The 20,161-nt window shown below is 42.2% G+C and overlaps 1 protein-coding gene and 1 long non-coding RNA gene across 5 annotated transcripts in view; one reads left to right on the top strand and one right to left on the bottom strand.

The window, feature by feature from the left end:
• Erich1 (glutamate-rich 1) overlaps positions 1 to 20,161 on the bottom strand; it is a gene marked incomplete at its 5' end in the record, with an annotated part of 52,793,804 nt that overhangs the window by 44,859,472 nt on the left and 7,914,171 nt on the right.
• Positions 1 to 20,161, top strand: part of LOC134482370 (uncharacterized) — an 84,904-nt gene that overhangs the window by 24,755 nt on the left and 39,988 nt on the right. For 3 of the 5 annotated variants that reach the window (XR_015639803.1, XR_015639801.1, XR_015639802.1), the window contains one exon: positions 1,965 to 3,001. The exons of the other annotated variants lie outside the window; for them this stretch is intronic. This is a non-coding gene — a long non-coding RNA (uncharacterized LOC134482370). Of the gene's footprint in view, positions 1 to 1,964; positions 3,002 to 20,161 lie in introns of those variants that run through there. 5 annotated transcript variants of the gene reach the window in all.

Raw genomic sequence — 20,161 nt, 5'->3', positions numbered from 1 at the left:
CCATTTATTATCCTTTGTAGTGCTGGATTTGTGGAAAGATATTGTGTAAATTTGGTTTTGTCATGGAATATCTTGGTTTCTCCATCAATGTTAATTGAGAGTTTTGCTGGATACAGTAACCTGGGCTGGCATTTGTGTTCTCTTAGGGTCTGTATAACATCAGTCCAGGATCTTCTGGCTTTCATAGTTTCTGGCGAGAAGTCTGGTGTGATTCTGATAGGTCTCCCTTTATATGTTACTTGACCTTTTTCCCTTACTGCTTTTAATATTCTTTCTTTATTTTGTGCGTTTGGTGTTTTGACAATTATGTGACGGGAGGTGTTTCTTTTCTGGTCCAATCTATTTGGAGTTCTGTAGGCTTCTTGTATGTCTATGGGTATCTCTTTTTTTAGGTTAGGGAAGTTTTCTTCTATGATTTTGTTGAAGATATTTACTGGTCCTTTGAGCTGGGAGTCTTCACTCTCTTCTATACCTATTATCCTTAGGTTTGATCTTCTCATTGAGTCCTGGATTTCCTGTATGTTTTGGACCAGTAGCTTTTTCCGCTTTACATTATCGTTGACAGTTGAGTCAATGATTTCTATGGAATCTTCTGCTCCTGAGATTCTCTCTTCCATCTCTTGTATTCTGTTGGTGAAGCTTGTATCTACAGCTCCTTGTCTCTTCTTTTGGTTTTCTATATCCAGGGTTGTTTCCATGTGTTCTTTCTTGATTGCTTCTATTTCCATTTTTAATTCCTTCAACTGTTTGATTGTGTTTTCCTGGAATTCTTTCAGGGATTTTTGTGTCTCCTCTCTATGGGCTTCTACTTGTTTATTTATGTTTTCCTGGAATTCTTTCAGGGATTTTTGTGTCTCCTCTCTATGGGCTTCTACTTGTTTATTTATGTTTTCCTGGAATTCTTTCAGGGATTTTTGTGTCTCCTCTCTATGGGCTTCTACTTGTTTATTTATGTTTTCCTGGAATTCTTTCAGGGATTTTTGCGATTCTTTCAGGCATTTTTGCGATTCCTCTCTGTAGGCTTCTACTTGTTCTCTAAGGGAGTTCTTCACGTCTTTCTTGAAGTCCTCCAGCATCATGATCAAAAATGATTTTGGAACTAGATCTTGCTTTTCTGGTGTGTTTGGATATTCCATGTTTGTTTTGATGGGAGAATTGGGCTCCGATGGTGCCATGTAGTCTTGGTTTCTGTTGCTTTGGTTCCTGCGCTTGCCTCTCGCCATCAGATTATCTCTAGTGTTACTTTGTTCTGCTATTTCTGACAGTGGCTAGACTGTCCTATAAGCCTGTGTGTCAGGAGTGCTGTAGACCTGTTTTCCTCTCTTTCAGTCAGTTATGGGGACAGAGTGTTCTGCTTTCCGGCGTGTGGTTTTTCCTCTCTACAGGTCTTCAGCTGTTCCTGTGGGCCTGTGTCTCGAGTTCACCAGGCAGCTTTCTTGCAGCAGAAAAGTTGGTCTTACCTGTGGTCCCGAGGCTCAAGTTCGCTCGTGGGGTGCTGCCCCCGGGCTTTCTGCGGCGGCAGCAACCAGGAAGACCTGTGCCGCCGTTTCCGGGAGCTTCAGTGCACCAGGGTTCCAGATGGTCTTTGGCTTTTTCCTCTGGCGTCCGAGATGTGTGTGCAGGGAGCAGTCTCTTCTGGTTTCCCAGGCTTGTCTGCCTCTCTGAAGGTTCAGGTCTCCCTCCCACGGGATTTGGGTGCAGAGAACTGTTTATCTGGTCTGTTTCCTTCTGGTTCTGGTGGTGTCTCAGGCACAGGGGTCCTGCCGCTCCTGGGCCCTCCCCCACGGGAGCCCAGAGGCCTTATACAGTTTCCTCTTGGGCCAGGGATGTGGGCAGGGGTGAGCAGTGTTGGTGGTCTCTTCCGCTCTGCAGCCTCAGGAGTGCCCACCTGACCAGGCGGTTGGGTCTCTCTCTCACAGGGTCTCTAAGATATATTCTTGAGATATCTTCCCCTTCCTTTACAGGATATGATGGGTGGACACGAGACCCATGAAGACTATCCTTTTTCCCTCATAGCACGAAGAAGAACCAAAGCAGTACAAGGTCTCAGTTCCTACAATGTCTATGTGACGATGAGATGAGGCCAAATGTTACCTATGTACCCAGCACTGTGTATCACAGCAAAGGGACCTCCTCATTAGCGGACCCTGGCTCATCAGAGTACTGAATTGTCTTGTCCGCACTGGAGAGAGTTCTAACTATTCCAGATGTAAGCAAATGTCCTTGGCAACCGGAGAAGGATTTACCTGCATTACTTGATCCTCAACTTGATACAATTGAGTGGTATCTAGGAAATGGGTAAAGACCACTTCTGGGTGTGTCTCTGGGGCCATGTCTAGGGTTGATTGACATCATCATGAAGGAATTTTGAAGCACATCTTACTCACTGGGAGTTCTTTAGAGTTGTCTGATAGAGTTCATTTAAGCAACAGTGACGAATTTTCCTAGGACTGGCTTTATGGACACCATCCAATAGGCTGGGGGATCAGATGGGACAAACAGTGAAAGGTGCGGGGAGCTTGGCTTGTGCTTTAAGCAGAAGCACTGTTCTTCTTGAACAGGTGTAGTTAAGGCTGTCATTGTTGTGGGCATTTTACTCCAGATTCCTCAGCTTTTAGCCACACACTCATACCAAAGCCTCATGGGAACTTACAGGCCTTCTGCCTTGGACTTTCTTCACATCATTGCTCTCTCTTGTAGCTTTCAGACAAGGAAAAGACTAGGCTGTGTGAGATCCTGTCTCAGAACAACAAAACCAAGTTTTATTGTGTTTTCCTTTCCTTTTATGTGCTATCATTTTTATTATTTTTTTAACCTTTGGAGTGATTTTCTTCTTCATCTTCCTTTCTGGTTACATTATACACTCAATATTAATGCATGCATCTTTAATCCTAGCACTCTGGAATCAATAGATCCTCATTCATTTGAAACCAGTCTGGTCTAGTTAGTGAGTTCCAGGCCAAGCAGAGCTACATAGGGATAACCTGTCTCCAAATGAAGCAAAAATAAAACAAACAATCAAACAGAAAACAAAGTACACCATGTTGAAATCATCTAATTTGTTCTTCATACAGCACACTTTTTCATTCATTTTTTTTTACTTATTTACTTTATATCCTGCTCACTGTCCCCCTCCCAGTCAACTTGTTCCATAATCCTTCCCCCCATCCCCTTCCCCTTCTCCTTTGAGCAGGTGGGGACCCCCTTACATCAAGTCTCATCAAGGCTAGCCGCATTCTCTCCCACAGAGATCAGACAAGGCAGCCCAGCTAGAAGAATATATCCCACCGAGGGGCAACAGCTCTTGGTATAGCTCTCCCAACCCTACTCCTCTCCATTTGTTCAGGATTCACATGAAGACCAAGCTGCACATCTGCTACATATGAGCAGGGATCCATAGGTCCAGTCTATGTATGTTCTTTGGCTGGTGGTTCAGTCTCTGAAAACCCCAAGGTTTGTTGCTTGTGGAGTTCCCACCCCCTCTGGAGCCCTGCAATCCTTCCTCCTATTCTTCTAAGAGTCCCCAAGCTCCATCCACTGTTTGGCTGTGGGTGTCTGCATCTGTCTGAGATGATCCAGCACACTATTTAATAGCAGGAAGAACAGTTGGTCCCAAATCTGCTTCTCCAGTCTTAAGTTCACTAATTGGTGGTTACTTGAATCATCAGTCTATCTTTAAAGTAAGTTCTTCTACAAAGCCTTCTAAGTTCCCACCCCAAGACCAAAAAAGAAGAAAGATTCTTTCTTACAGGCTTTAGAAAAATAAAGCCAGGCACCCCGGGGTCATCAGACCATGCGTGTGTGACCTTTTGCTCAATGTGAACCACAGTTGCCACACTCCTGTGTTGAATAACTCCCACAATATAGGCCACATACCTGTCCCTGACTTGTTTAATTCTAAATCACAGTGCAGCTAAGCTTCCTCTGCTTACAGACCTGCATTATGTGTTCATTATCTTCTTTTTTGTTTCCTTTATTTGCAGTGTCAAGGGTGAAACTCAGGGTCTTGTGCATCCAGACTAGTTCTCTACCACTGAATTAGGGCTAGAGCCCTGTACAGCATCTATATTTCTACCATACCTACCTCTGTCTTTATGATACAATTCACACAAGGAATTTGTCAGCAGTGTTAGGAACCTCGAGTGCTAATTGCCTTTCCTGTTTCTTTCACACATGATTGGCAATGTACTTATTACTTTACATTATTAATATTCACTTTTTACACGTATGGCCTGAAACCAAAGTTGTTTCAAATAATCCTGAGGTCTCAAATAACAAAGCAGCCAGGTTATAGACACAAGAGTTCTCCCTCTGTTTTGTATCCATTTTTCTTCTTTTTCCCCACATTGGAATGCACTCTTTGTACATGGTGCTGTTATACAAGGCTTTAATACATGCGTATTGTTCATTGAGCATATCCCCTCATACTCCCTTAGACTTCTTCCCTCTCATTAATCCTTTATGTTCCTCAGGATGGTTTTGTATATCAATGCATATGTATATATGTTTATGTATATGATTGTATATAATTTTATGTATCTATTTAATATTTGGGAACCTTAAATAAGAGAAGCCATTCAATATTTCTTTTTCCATGACAGACATGATTCACTTACTGCGACCATCTCTGCTCTTTGCCTCTTCCAGTTAAGTAGTTTGTGAGGTCTTCTGTACATTCATCTGCTGCTTCATCTTCCCTCGAAAGGCAGGCACGCAGGAAAGCACACTCTGAGCTGGGTTTAGTGGCCAAGATGCTATTATGGGATGTCCTTGGTATTAGGGTATATGTAAAGGAGAGAGGGAGCAGAACCCTGAGGATGAGAAAGGCCAGCTTTGATGCAGTCCAGTGGTCTCCCCAGCTGTCCTCAAGAGTTTCAGGGCACTCTGGAAAGAGAACGGTGTTTTAGAGTTGTGCTGAGCTAAGCCAAAGTCAGAAGACCTTAATGTGGCTAAAGGACAGTTCCTGGTTGTGGGCTTCTCTGGGAAGGGGCAGAACCTTGGGCAAAACTCTACGTCACTGACATAGCTCCAAAAGGAGCTACCAACCGAAGGCTGACAATGCTCCCAGCGACTGAACCCTTCATGGTTCCCACCTCCTTTGCAATTGTTCCTTGTACACTTTATTCTGCAAACAAGTGTATGCGATGCTTCTTTCTTAAAACTATCTCACCTTAAACAGCATGACCACATCTGAACAAAATCCTTCCTTCCACTCCTCTTGGTCTCTCCCAATACTCTCCTCCATTTTCTCATCCTCTACCTTTAAAAACACTCCGTGAACTCAGTGAGTGCTGTCTGCACACACAAGGTGTAGGACTATCCATTGGTGAACACGCCAACAGCCACATCCTTAAAGAAAAATGCCCTCTTTCCCCTTAGCTGGGGTTGGGGCCTCATCACACCTTTCTACCCATGCTGGAGTGTTGATGGGCTGGATGCTGCATAGCTGCTGTGCAGGTGGCCACAGATGCAATAAATGCATGGATGCCGACGCTATGCCACGTCCAGAAGACAGCACTCTATTGCACATTTGTTCTCATTCTGGTCCTCACTATTTTTTGAAGGTAGCTATGTTAACCTCCATGTATAAAACATACACATGCATGTTACATAATACTACATATCATAGTGGGTTACATAAGCTATGTAGCACCAAATTCTCATCCTGGCTGTTACATTTTATAATCCTGCTTCTGGGATGTTTCCTGAGCTGAGAACTCCGCTGTCAGTTCTTTGTTGGGGGTAGGTCTTTTGCATTGTGTATTCCAATGCTGGTTTCTATGCCCAGACATCTGCCTAAAGTCCAGACAATGGCATGGTCAGGCATCTTGGGTCTCAATGTTATGTCATTTTCTATCATCTCTGATTGGTCAATAAAGAGTTGATTCAGCCTGTAATTGTGCTGAGGAGATAGGAGGGTTGAACTTCTGATCTAAGCCAGGAGTCGAGGGCAGAAAGAAGTAAGAAAAGGACCATGAGGAGAGTGGGAAGAGGTGGTCATGAGGCAGAAGGTCCGGGAGGAGTCCTGATGAGGTCACAGAGGGATCTGCTATGGGGACACATGTGGAGTAAAGCAAGCCAGGCTGAGACTCAAACAAGTAACACCGGGCCTGTGGTTAGGTAAGTAGCTTAGAGGGATAAAATAGATGAATATCTGCCCAGTCATAGTGGTTAAAGCTTGTTAATAAACTTAATAGGTCTTCGTGTCAATTATTTGAGAGCTAGAGCAGGAACAGATAAGGTTATCATCCTTAAATTACAGCTTGCACTTCTTCCCAGCTCTTTGATTAGTTTATGAATCTTTATACCAATTGTTGTCCACTGCAAAAAGAAGCTTCTCTGGACAGAGCAGTGATAACCGACTGGCATGAACATACATATTTAGTCTCCCCATCCCTAGTCATAGGCCTTGACCAGTTTCACAGTACTAGGACGATCTTTTCCACGTGGAACAGTCCTCAGATCTAGTCAGAAGGTGGTTAGTGACCTCCATTACTATACCAGTGGGCACGTCTTGCCTGGCAGGTCAGCGTTGTAGCATGCAGGGCCCTCTGCTGTAGTAAGTCCATTGATGATTTGTCTCCCCAGCATCTGCGTAGTAGCATCTGGCATTATGAAAATTAGCCTTCAGGGAGGTGGTATCCAGGTAACATTAATTTGATTTCTGTAGGTCCTGCAATCGAAGTGCATTATGTCTTCAGCAGTAGGACTGTACCATCTAGCAGTGATGAGCCACCAAGACCAATGGTGATAGCCTGTGTTGCTTTGGAGGCCTCTGGGGCTTCTCTGACCAATACTTTGTAGGGAAGTACCTCACACATGGCACTGAGATTGTCACTTAATAGCCTATGTTCTAATCTGGGGCAATCATGGTCCACCCACGCAGGGTGTCTCTTCTCAAACTCTTAAAAACAACTGTGTAATTAAGTTATGGAGCAAATGATTCCTGTAAAGCTTTTACTTCTTTGGGTTTAAAACATCCTTCAGTTCCCTGCTCCCCTCCCCTTCCCTCCCTCATCCACCCGTACCCCCTTCCCCCTCCCCCGTCATCTTCTTACTCACCAAAACCTGTTTAAACCTTTGATCCTCTGCCATCTTACTGTCCCCACCTGTAAGTCCCTTTCCCAGCCCCTCTCTCATGTGAACTTTCTATCTTCCTGACTTCTACAGACACTCTGGATTAAACATGTCAACTTAAGGACTTGAAGCCAGGGTCCACGCGTGGCTAGGCAGCACTTGTCATTTGGGGCCTAGCTGGCCACACACAGTGCTCCTACGCAGTAGGCACTCAGTACAGAGCCCACTCTTTCCTTCTGTCTAAACTTGAATCTATTTTTAGCTTCCAAGCCTGCTCTCATCCTTTATGCTCCTCTTGCAGACTTAAAACGACTATGGGAAGTGTCTCGAATCCTGCTTGGCCTCTTCTCATCCTTATGGCTCTGGACTGTGTTGACAGAATTGTCTATTGGATATTATCTTTTGATATTTTACTCCAGTATTTTTTTTTGGCGTTTAAATCTTGGCCAGCTATTGCCAGGTAACTGTGGGAGTGGAGCTCAGACAGAATACCAACATTCTCCCGTTTTGATTTAATTAAAAAAGAAAGACTAGAGACGATGGTGGAGCAGGAATAGGGTCGTTGTGATCTCTACTTCCTGCTTGCTTTATGCGTGTTTCAGCATCTTGTCAAGTCTAGGTGCTTACTACACTCAGGACAGCACCAGAGAAGCCACCTCCAGATGTTCCAATCTCTCACAAACACAGACGCCTCTATTGGACCTGTTCCTTCTGACCTGTCCTCAGATGGTCCCACAGGCCCTGGACAACAAGGAAACAGCTAACTCTTAAGACTGGACAGACATCCCATACCCACTTTTCTAGGTTCCCTAGAGACAGGTTGTTCCAAAGCAAGACATGTTGGTATTCTAACCTCCACCCCCACAGCTACCTGGCACCAGCCAGCTGCTCCTATAAAGGGGGCTGCTTGCCCCCTCCTCACTCTCATTGCTCTTCCTCTTCTCTTGCTCTTGTCCTCTTCCCCTTTGTCCCTTCTCTCCCCATTCCCTTCCCCACTTCCCTCCATGTGCTCATGGCTGGCCTTTACTCCTCTCTTCTTCTACTCTTCTTCTCTCATTGAACCTTTCCATGTGGAACCATGCTGGCCTGGTGTGGTTTGCCCGGACTTGAGCCAAGATTTCTACCCCAACAATTTTAGCTTAATCTTTTTGAACATGTACATGATACAATACTAGAAGTTGGGGATATTTGCTTTGTTCTTTAAAATTGTTGGCATGGACTTTCTGATTAGCTTCCCCTGTATTACATTTTAATAGGCAGCCTGTTCCCTGATACGTGGCAAAGACAAGTCATCACTCAGACTTCTGACCTCAGTTCTGACAAGAACTGTCCTGTTTACTGTGGCTGAAACTCGAATTTCAGGAACTTGACTAAACAAGCAAAATACTCCTTGAAAAAGTCTGGGGGCTTAGAAAAGTCTATATGACAGGTAGATTTTTGAGAAGTTTGTTTGCATGAATAGCTTATTATTCGTATGAATTTACAAAATAGTCTGAAGGAAGGGAGGAAGGGACTGCAGAGAGTGGAATGGTTGTGTGTGTGTGTGTGTGTGTGTGTGTGTGTGTGTGTGTGTGTGGCAGTATGCATGTTCACTTGTTTGAGTGCCCGTGTGCTATGAGGTGCATGTGGATGCCAGAATGCAGCCTCAGGGGTCAGTTTTCTCCCACTGTCTCCACTCAAGACAGGGTTTTCTGTTGCTCACAAACAGGAAGGGCAGCTTCCAGTGTTAAGTCTCGAACCCTTGGACAAAAGGTTGAGGGGCCTATTTAACATATCAAAGCAGACCTGACCTCCAAATTCTCCCAGACTCCTTCAGTCCTCACCTGTTACTGGATATGTCTGACATACTCCACCCACTACCCCACCCCTCACAACTCTCAGCCCAGAGGCTTAACTGCCCTTCCCCCAGAGATTCTTCCCTATACAATCCAGCCATTTTGATATTTTAAATAAGCACTGTATTAGTCAGGGTTCCCTAGAGTCACAGAACTTATGAGTAGTCTCTATTATAGTAAGGGAATTTGTTGATGGCTTACAGTCTGTAGTCCAACTCCGCAAGGGTCATCAGCAGCTATGAATGGAAGTCTAAGGATTTAACAGTGGCTCAGTCACACAAGGCAGGCAGGTGGAGAAGAGATGGAGTCTTCCTTCTTCCAATGTCTTTATGTAGGTCTCCAGCAGAAGGTGTGTCCCAGATTAAAGCTGTGTACCACCACGCCTGGATCTGGGACTTGCTTTGTCCCAGATAACCTTGAACTCAGAGAACTCCTTGCCTTAGTCTACTGGGATTCATAGCTACTGTGCCTCAAGGTCCAGGTCAGAAACTTGTGTCTTCCTTCCAGCCTCAAGATCTGGATCACAGGTGAGCCCTCCAATTCTGGATTGTAGTTTATTCTAGATACAGTCAAGTTGATAACCAGGAAAGCCACCGCAAGCACCTCAGCCGTTTGTCTGAGTTTGAAACCTAACATCCAGCATTGCATGGGTTCTAGGGATCTGAACTGATGCCCTCATATTTGTGTGGCAAAAGTTTGATCATCTCAGAACCTCATGAATGAGTCTTAATGGAGAGAGGGGCTCAGAAGGGATTGGTGAGAGCTGTCATAAAAGATGTCACTATAATACAGCTGTATGAGTGGCCAAGGTGACAGATGTGATTGAAGGAGTGGTGAGAGGAGTTTCTTGCAGGAATTCAACTCCACCTCATGGAAAAGACTGCTGGAAACACACAGTTTATATGGTAGTGAAAAATACTCGTTTGAAGATTTGCTAGATATTAGCAGGCAGCAAGCTTTAGTCTATATCTTAGTTAATTTTAACACTGTTATGACAAACTCTCCAACAAAAACAGTTTAAGGAAGGAAAGGCTTACTTGGGCTCACATTCTTGGCTATAGTTCATTATGGCAGGTATGACCTAAGCTTGGTGTGGCTGGGCACATTATGTTCCCAGAGAGAGGAGTGTGAGGCCTTGGCTCTCTTTCTCCTTTTTATTGTCTGGAACCCCACCAAACCATGTAATAGAGCAATCTACAGCTTCGTGCATGTGTGTGTGTGTGTGTGTGTGTGTGTGTGTGTCTTGGGGGTGGGGGGGAGGATTATGTCTCCTCAATTGACCTAATCTAGAAAATCCCTCAAAGGACAGGCACAGCGGTTTGACTCGTAGATGACGATAGATTTGGTCAATTTGACAATCAGTATTAATTATTACCTAGAAGTCCGATGGGAAACTGACATGAAGGATATTTAACTACTGAAAGGAAAAGATGTTGTTCTGAAGAAATAAAGTTTCATAGATATGAGAAACAAAGCTATAAAAACAAGGTTTTGAAAAATACATCTGGTGATCAGGATGCCTATGACAAACTTGTGACCTGTCTGAGAGACACATCTGACGTCACGATAACCAATGATAGGATAAAGTTTTGGTGATCAAGATTCTGACTAAGCTAATTAAGCAACAAGATATCATCCTGACCCTGCAGGACCACCCAGTTCACCCCCCACCTCCCCCACCCCCGCCTCTAAAGGATGTGCCAACTTAGCCCTTTCCCAGTGATTCTGCAAGGTCAGGTGTAGGGCTGGATGAAGAAAGTGACTAATTGAGCCAAAAACAGCCCTTTGATCAGGCCAGCCAATACCTGACCAGATCCTTTGTCCTGTGTACCACCAAGGAGAATAGGTCAGCTAACCCTATTGCTGAAGTCTGCCCTCTGTAACGAATAAAAGTCGTGTGCTTTTTGGGTTCGGGGTTGCCTTTCCCTGCGTGGATGAGCAACCCAACGGACGTGGATTAAAAACCTTATACCCTCTTGCTATTGCAGCAGTCACTTTGTCAATCTGTGCTCTGTGGGTGGCACTCCTGAGGTAAGGCCACTATGGGGTCTTACAACAGTTCATTGCATGTTACTAGGTACCTCATCTCCCTTCTTATTTTCTCAAATGACCCTTTTCTTTAAAAATGTCAACTATGAGTATAGAGGTCTTCTTCCTTCCTTCCTTTCTTTCTTCCTTTGTAGTTTTCTGGCTATTAAGGAAACCCTTTAACATGTACCTTCCTGCAATTTACACACAGAAGTCCTGAACTCTGGTACTTCAGAGTTTGGAAATAGACTCTTTAGTATAAAGTTACCTTCTAAACTAATGCAGTGTTACTGGTGTTCTTAGGAAGAAAGCAAATGTGAGCACAGAGGCACATAGAGTAAGAACATTATGTGAATAAACACAGGGAGAAGACATCCATCCACAGTTAAGAGGGGAGGCCCTTTCCTTATTGCAGCAGGAGGAATTAACCCTTTGCCTTTCATCTTGAACCGGTGTGACTATTAGTAGAAACTTCTGCAAAGGTTCTCTGTGTGCTATTCCATTAGGATAGCATAAGTAAACTAAGATGGGTCCTTCTCTTAGCCATTTCACACTCTGTCTTTTCATAGCATACAATTTTAAAAGTTAGTTTGAAGTACAGTTTGATCTCACTCCCTCTCCTGGCCAGTTTTCTGTCAATTTTACACAAGCTAGATAGAGTCATTTGAAAGGAGGGAGGCTTCATTGAGAAAATGCTTCAAAAGATCTAGTTTTGGAAAGATCAAAGGGTTTTATTAATTAGTAATTGGGCTGGTGGTTCTCAGTTCTATAAGAAAGCAGTCTAGGCAAACCATGGTAAACACGTTGGTATGTAGCATTCCTCCATGGCCTCTGCATTGGGCACCTGCCTCCAGGTTCCTGCCCTGTTTGAGCTCTTGTCCTGACTTCCTTCAGTGATGAACAGTGATATGGAGGTGTAAGCTACATAAACCCTTTCCTCCCGGAGTTGCTCATGGCATTTCATCCCAGCGTGAGCAACCATGACTAAGACCCTGCCTCTTACTTCTTTCTACCTCTCTTCATGTAGGTGCCTGCTACTCTCTTCTTTCTTCCTGGGACTTTACTTTCTCTGGGATTGGATTGACAGGGTTCTGACTTCTAGCTCCCGACAAACTCCCAGTCCTTTTCATTTTCACTTTGCAGCATGCATTCTCCCACCCGACCTCACGGTTTGACTTCTACCCACAGCCCACTCCCTCTGACATTTGCTTTGCTTTCGACACTCACTGTAGGTTTAGGGTCCTTCGTTCTCTCTTCATTTTGATTTCTCCATGCCTCCTCTGAATGCTCAAGTCCTCCTTCTTCTCGTAGCTGCCGAGTTACGGCTTTTGGAAAAATATTATGAAGACATTTCTTCGATAAACAGGGTGCTTATTTTTCTCTCTTTCTCATAACCTCCAGACCATTTAAAAACTGTAAATATCTACATCTCTTCTAGAAATTCTTTTCCAGGCCTCTTCCCCACAGAACCCTCTTAGTTCTGGTCTCCCCTTTGAAGGCAGCATTGCTGTGGCTGATTCTGTCTCCCTCCCTCCTCACCTCTCTACTAATAAATTCTTCACAGGGACATCCTTTTCTTATTCCAAATTTTTCATGAATATATTCTTGCATTTACTCCATAAAACTTGTAACAACACACACACACAATCCAAAGACACTAGACTTCTGAGGATAATTTCTTAGCTCTTTCAAGTTTCCACTTTTTGTTAACTAATATTGGTTTGACGTTAGCCTGGATTGTTACAGAAGGTATTCTGTGAGCCATAAATGTCACATAGTAAAAAGAAATGTTGAGTCTTTTCAGCATAGTGCAGTAATTTCATTTACTAAACACATTGCAATATTTGCATATTTGTATTGTAGCAAAGCTCATTGTGGCCTTTTGGGGTTTTGTTTTTTTTTGTTTTTTTGCATTTTCTTTTCCCTCTTCTCTTGAAAAATGTTGAAAACACAGTAGGAAGACTAGCTTTAAAAGTGTTAATATTTTGAGGCTACATTTTATTTTAATGCTCTTAAACTTTTACGAAAAAACCTTCATGAAATCACAATAAAACCCCCAAACCTTAAGAAGCTATTAATAATCTAGCATCACGAGTTTACGTGGGGAATGTTAATCCCACTTACCAAAGAAGGCTTCACCATGATACGCTATGATTGAGACCTTGTAACTGCAGACACATGGTGGTGTGAAAATGTGCTATTACAGACATACTGAGCTGAAGATCCAAATATGCTAACTGAATGGATTATGAAACCAAGCTCCTCATGAACATCTCTTGAGACATGACTTTAAAAGGCATAGCTGTACACATGCTTTTAAGAGGATTACTGTAGAGAGGCCACCCTGTTCTGGATTCTCACAGTTATATAGGGAGACCTAGTTACCAACACAAAACAGGACAAAACAAATCAAACTCCGAAAGTTAAACTAGACTTTTTTTTTTTTTCAGAGCTGGGGACCAAACCCAGGGCCTTGCGCTCTCTAGGCAAGCGCTCTGCCGCTGAGCTAAATCCCCAACCCCTAAACTAGACTTTTCAAACAAGTGAAACGTTATCCAAAACCTTCTGAGACCATCTTTTGGGTGCAAAGAGCTACTTTAAGTGAATTTTGAATTCAACCAGTTAAACCAAGAATGTCACCTTTCAAACAAACATTCACGAGTGGTTATAAAATCTTGGCTAGCTTGGTGTTAGATTACAAACCTAGCATGTATGAGGTCCTGCATTCAGTGTTTATATTTTTAAGGAAATGCTTCATCAGGCTGAGGGGGTAACTCAGTAAAGTGACTGCCTAACATATATAAAACACATTAATTTCTGGTGCCAATCCACTTTAAATTAATATATATATATGTGTGTGAGTGTCTGTGTGTGTGTGATTAAATATATGTACATATATGAGTGAACATATTATATATGTATATATACATATATTGAATTATATATGAATAAATATGTGTGTACATACATATACACATACACACATGTACACCTTGTACTCTGATTTGTGTATCATCTAATTTAAAGTACTTTTCTTTCAGCTATAATGAACTGAACCAAAATGTTTCTGTGAAAATACAGGAAAATAAGATGTACTGGGTTTCCATTCCCCATAGAAAGCAACTACAAAGCCAACTGTACTGAATATGTTTGGAAGACAATGTCTATTTTGAGAAACATTCTTGTTTTCATCTTAAAAAATTATATATATATATATATATATATATATATATATATATATTTCCATATCTTTGAGAAAGACTGTGTACTTAATTAAGACTCTTTAGGTGTAACACTATCTTATTATATTCAACGCAGTTCAATGACTTCATTAGAAACAGTTGCAAGAAAGAGATTAAAATTTCTGAGATTTACAGCTGTGGTTCTTATGGCTTTGTAACATCTTTTCATTGCAAATATTGAGGACTTGAGATGCATCTTGATTGGTAGTATGCTTGTCTAGCATGCACAAAGCCATGGGTTTGAGCCTCAGTACTATACAAAAACCCAGTTGGGTAGTGCATATCTATAATTTTAACTCTTAAGAGATAGAGACAGGAGGGCCAGAAGTTCAAGGTCATCCTTAGCTAGAAAGTGAGTTTAAGGCCAAGGCCAAGTGGGCCACATGAGACTCCCATTTCAAAAGCAAGTACCATTACATCTCAAAATGTTTTGATGGAGAAAAAGCATAGCTTTAGAAGACAGAGATGTTAGTATGGAGATATAAAATCCAAGATCTTGAGGTTGTCAATGGAGAAGCTGCTCTCTGGGTTTCAAAGGAAGAAATAAGGTTGCTGGCTTTCTCATAGCACACGGGCTTCTGAGAACGACAAGGTTAGTGCTCTGGGCTGTTGTTTCTGGGTAAGCCTCACCGTGCTGCTGGTGAGTGCTTCATATCCTTGTACCTTTACTACTGCCCTGTCCATTGTTGTCCATTACCACTGCCCTGTCACTTCACCCTCCCCTCTTCAGAAGCCAGATGCTGGTCTGATAGCCTTCCTTTCAACCAGATTCCTATTAATTTTAGTTTAATGCATGTCCATGACACCTCCTGGCTCCTATTTTGTTGACTCGCTCCTTCATATACCTCAGATACCTACTGTATGAGCCACGCGGCAGAAATGATTTGCAACATCTCTGTTTCTTAGTACCCAAACTTGATCACATGTCTCTCTGATACAGCGTTTACCTGTTCAGCTTTCTTACTCAGTCCCTGTGCTGTCGTCTTCCTCCGAGCATTGTCTGTGACCATCTCTGCCTTCTCAATGCTCATAGCTTGTTCATCTCTGAGTGTCTTCTTAGATTCTGTGAACCATGATATAAACATTACATATTCCAGGACCGCGGAGAGCTTCACACCGTGTCTTTGCTCACTTTCATCAATGTGTGCATTAGTCCTGGATGTCCACTTTCTCCATTGTTCCCAAGCTACAGGACTATCAAAAAATGTTTGCAGCAGGACGGACACTAATTCTCACAAATTCTTAACCCGGCTCTTCAGTTGGACTTTTGACTTTTTTGATTCTTTGGAATTTCATTGATTCTCCCCTGATTATATAGTCTACCCTTGCTCTACAATGACTATTTAAAGCCATTACCCTTCTCCATTTCCTAGTATGTATTCCCCCATGCTTTTTCCCATGCTCATGGGAAACTTTGCTCTTGCTTTATAAGGGAAATAAAAAACCAGGGAGGGAATAGGATCAACCTGTTCTCCTCCTCCTCCTCCTCCTCCTCCTCCTCCTCCTCCTCCTCCTCCTCCTCCTCCTCCTCCTCCTCCTCCTCTTCTTCTTCTTCTTCTTCTTCTTCTTCTTTCATGTTCTTTTAATTTTTTCCATCTTTATTAACTTGAGTATTTCTTATTTACATTTCGATTATTATTCCCCTTCCCGGTTTCCAGGCCAACATCCCCCTAGCCCCGCCCCCTCCCCTTCTACATGGCTGTTCCCCTCCCCATCCTCCCCACATTACCGCCCTCCCCCCAACAACTACAGTCACTGGGGGTTCAGTCTTGGCAGGACCAAGGGCTTCCCCTTCCACTGGTGCTCTTACTAGGATATTCATTGCTTCCTATGAGGTCAGAGTCCAGGGTCAGTCCATGTATAGTCCTTAGGTAGTGACTTAGTCCCTGGAAGCTCTGGTTGGTTGGCATTGTTGTACATATGGGGTCTCGAGCCCCTGCAAGCTCTACCAGTCCTTTCTCTGATTCCTTCAACGGGGGTCCTATTCTCAGTTCAGTGGTTTGCTGCTGGCATTCGCCTATGTATTTGCTATATTCTGGCTGTGTCTCTCAGGAGAGATCTACATCCGGTTCCTGTCAGTCTACACTTCTTTGCTTCATCCATCTTATCTAATTGGGTGGCTGTATATGTATGGGCCACATGTGGGGCAGGCACTGAATGGGTGTTCCTTCTGCCTTTGTTCTAAACTTTGCCTCCCTATTCCCTCCCAAGGGTATTCTTGTTCCCCTTTTAAAGAAGGAGTGAAGCATTTGCATTTTGGTCATCCCTCTTGAGTTTCATGTGTTCTGTGCATCTAGGGTAATTCAAGCATTTGGGCTAATAGCCACTTATCAATGAGTGCATACCATGTGTGTTTTTCTGTGATTGGGTTACCTCACTCAGGATGATATTTTCCAGTTCCATCCATTTGCCTATGAATTTCATAAAGTCATTGTTTTTGATAGCTGAGTAATATTCCATTGTGTAGATGTACCACATTTTCTGTATCCATTCCTCTGCTGAAGGGCATCTGGGTTCTTTTCAGCTTCTGGCTATTATAAATAAGGCTGCTATGAACATAGTGGAGCACATGTCTTTGTTATATATTGGGGCATCTTTTGGGTATATGCCCAAGAGGGGTATAGCTGGGTCCTCAGGTACCTCAATGTCCAATTTTCTGAGGAACCTCCAGACTGATTTCCAGAATGGTTGGACCAGTCTGCAATCCCACCAACAATGGAGGACTGTTCCTCTTTCTCCACATCCTCGCCAGCATGTGCTGTCACCTGAGTTTTTGATCTTAGCCATTCTCACTGGTGTGAGGTGAAATCTCAGGGTTGTTTTGATTTGCATTTCCCTTATGTCTAAAGATGTTGAACATTTCTTTAGGTGTTTCTCAGCCATCCGGCATTCCTCAGCTGTGAATTCTTTGTTTAGCTCTGAACCCCATTTTTAATAGGGTTATTTGTCTCCCTGAGGTCTAACTTCTTGAGTTCTTTTATATTTTGGATATAAGGCCTCTATCTGTTGTAGGATTGGTAAAGATCTTTTCCCAATCTGTTGGTTGTCGTTTTGACCTAACAACAGTGTCCTTTGCCTTATAGAAGCTTTGCAGTTTTATGAGATCCTATTTGTCGATTCTTGATCTTAGAGCATAAGCTATTGGTGTTTTGTTCAGGAACTTTTCTCCAGTGCCCATGTGTTCGAGATGCTTCCCCACTTTTTCTTCTATTAGTTTGAGTGTATCTGGTTTGATGTGGAGATCCTTGATCCACTTGGACTTAAACTTTGTATAGGGTGATAAGCATGGATTGATCTGCATTCTTCTACATGCTGGCCTCCAGTTGAACCAGCACCATTTGCTGAAAATGCTTTCTTTTTTCCATTGGATGGTTTTGGCTCCTTTGTCAAAAATCAAGTGATCATTGGTGTGTGGGTTCATTTCTTCAATTTTATTCTACTGGTCTATCTGTCTGTCTCTGTACCAATACCATGCGATTTTTATCACTATTGCTCTGTAATAATGCTTGAGTTCAGGGATAGTGATTCCCCTGGAAGTCCTTTTATTGTTGAGGATAGTTTTAGCTATCCTGGGTTTTTTTGTTATTCCAGATGAATTTTCAAATTGTTCTGTCTAACTCTCTGAAGAATTGGATTGTTATTTTGATGGGGATTGCATTGAATCTATAGATCGCTTTTGGTAAAATGGCCAGTTTTACTATATTAATCCTGTCAATCCATGAGCATGGGAGATCTTTCCATCTTCTGAGGTCTTCATTTTCTTTCTTCAGAGGCTTGAAGTTCTTATCATACAGATCTTTCACTTGCTTGGTTAAAGTCACACCGAGGTATTTTATATTATTTGGGACTATTATGAAGGGTGTCGTTTCCCTAATTTCTTTCTAGACTTGTTCTCTTTTGTGTAGAGGAAGGCTACTCATTTATTTGAGTTAATTTTAAACCCAGCCACTTTGCTGAAGGTGTTTATCAGGTTTAGTAGTTCTCTGGTGGAACTTTTGGGATCCCTTAAATACACTATCACATCATCTACAAATAGTGATACTTTGACTTCTTGTTTTCAAATCTGTTTTGTTGATTTCCTTTTGTTGTCTGCTCTGGCTAGAACTTCAAGAACTTTATTGAATAGGTAGGGAGAGAGTGGGCAGCCTTGTCTAGTCTCTGATTTTAGTGGGATTGCTTCAAGTTTCTATCCATTTAGTTTAATGTTAGCGACTGGTTTGCTGTATATGGCTTTTACTATGTTTAGGTATGGGCCTTGAATTCCTATTCTTTCCAGGACTTTTATCATGAAGGGGTGTTGAATTTTGTCAAATGCTTTCTCAGCATCTAATGAAATGATCATGTGGTTTTTACCTTTCAGTTTGTTTATATAATGGATCACATTGATGGTTTTCCTTATATTAAACCATCCCTGCATGCTTGGGATGAAGCCTACTTGATCAAGGTGGATGATTGTTTTGATGTGCTCTTGGATTCGGTTTGCCAGAATTTTATTGAGTATTTTTGTGTCGGTATTCATAAGGGAAATTGGTCTGAAGTTCTCTTTCTTTGTTGTGTCTTTGTGTGGTTTAGGTATAAGAGGAATTGTGGCTTCATAGAAGGAATTTGGTAGCGCTCCATCTGTTTCAATTTTGTGGAATAGTTTGGATAGTATTGGTATGAGGTCTTCTATGTAGGTCTGATAGAATTCTGTACTGAACCCATCTGGCCCAGGGCTCTTTTTGGTTGGGAGACGTTTAATGACTGCTTCTATTTCTTTAGGAGTTATGGAGTTGTTTAAATTGTTTATCTGTTCCTGATTTAACTTCAGTACCTGGTATCTGTCTAGGAAATTGTCCATTTCCTGCAGATTTTCAAGTTTTGTTGAATATAGGCTTTTGTAGTAGGATGTGATGATTTTTTGAATTTCCTCTGAATCTGTAGTTATGTCTCCCTTTTCATTTCTGGTTTTGTTAATTTGGACACACTCTCTGTGTCCTCTCGTTAGTCTGGCTATGGGTTTATCTATCTTGTTGATTTTCTCAAAGAACCAACTTTTGGTTCTTTTGAATTTTTGTGTGGTCCTTTTTTGTTTCTACTTGGTTGATTTCAGCTCTGAGTTTGATTATTTCCTGCCTTCTTCTTCTCCTGGGTGTATTTGCTTCTTTTTGTTCTAGAACTTTTAGATGTGCTGTCAAGCTGCTGATATATGCTCTCTCCTATTTCTTTCTGCAGGCACTCAGAGCTATGAGTTTTCCTCTTAGCACAGCTTTCATAGTGTCACATAAGTTTGGGCATGTTCTACCTTCATTTTCATTAAATTCTAAGAAGTCTTTAATTTCTTTATTTCTTCCTTGACTAGGTTATCATTGAGTAGAGCATTGTTCAACTTCCATGTATATGTGGGCGTTCTCCCCTTATTATTATTGAAGACCAGCTTTAGACCGTGGTGGTCTGATAGGACACATGGGATTATTTCTATCTTTCTGTATCTGTTGAGGCCTGTTTTATGACCGATTGTCTGGTCAATTTTGGAGAAAGTACCATGAGGTGCTGAGAAGAAGGTATATCCTTTTGCTTTAGGATAGAATGTTCTATAAATATCTGTTAAGTCCATTTGGTTCATGACTTCTCTTAGTCTGTCTACGTCTCTGTTTAATTTCTGTTTCCATGATCTGTCCATTGATGAGAGTGGAGTGTTGAAATCTCCCACTATTATTGTGTGAGGTGCAATGTGTGTTTTGAGCTTTAGTAAGGTTTCTTTTATATATGTAGGTGCCCTTGTATTTGGAGCATAGATATTTAGGATTGAGAGTTCATCTTCGTGGATTTTTCCTTTGATGAATATGAAGTTTCCTTCCTTATCTTTTTTGAGGACTTTTAGTTGAAAATTGATTTTATTTGATATTAGATTGGCTACTCCAGCTTGCTTCTTCAGACCATTTGTTTGGAAAGTTGTTTTCCAGCCTTTCACTCTGAGGTAGTGTCTGTCTTTTTCTC

Source organism: Rattus norvegicus, chromosome 16, assembly GCF_021556685.1.
Source record: "Rattus norvegicus strain SHRSP/BbbUtx chromosome 16, alternate assembly SHRSP_T2T, whole genome shotgun sequence".
Classification (NCBI taxonomy): Eukaryota; Metazoa; Chordata; class Mammalia; order Rodentia; family Muridae; genus Rattus; species Rattus norvegicus.
This window is presented reverse-complemented; position numbering and strand designations above follow the sequence as displayed.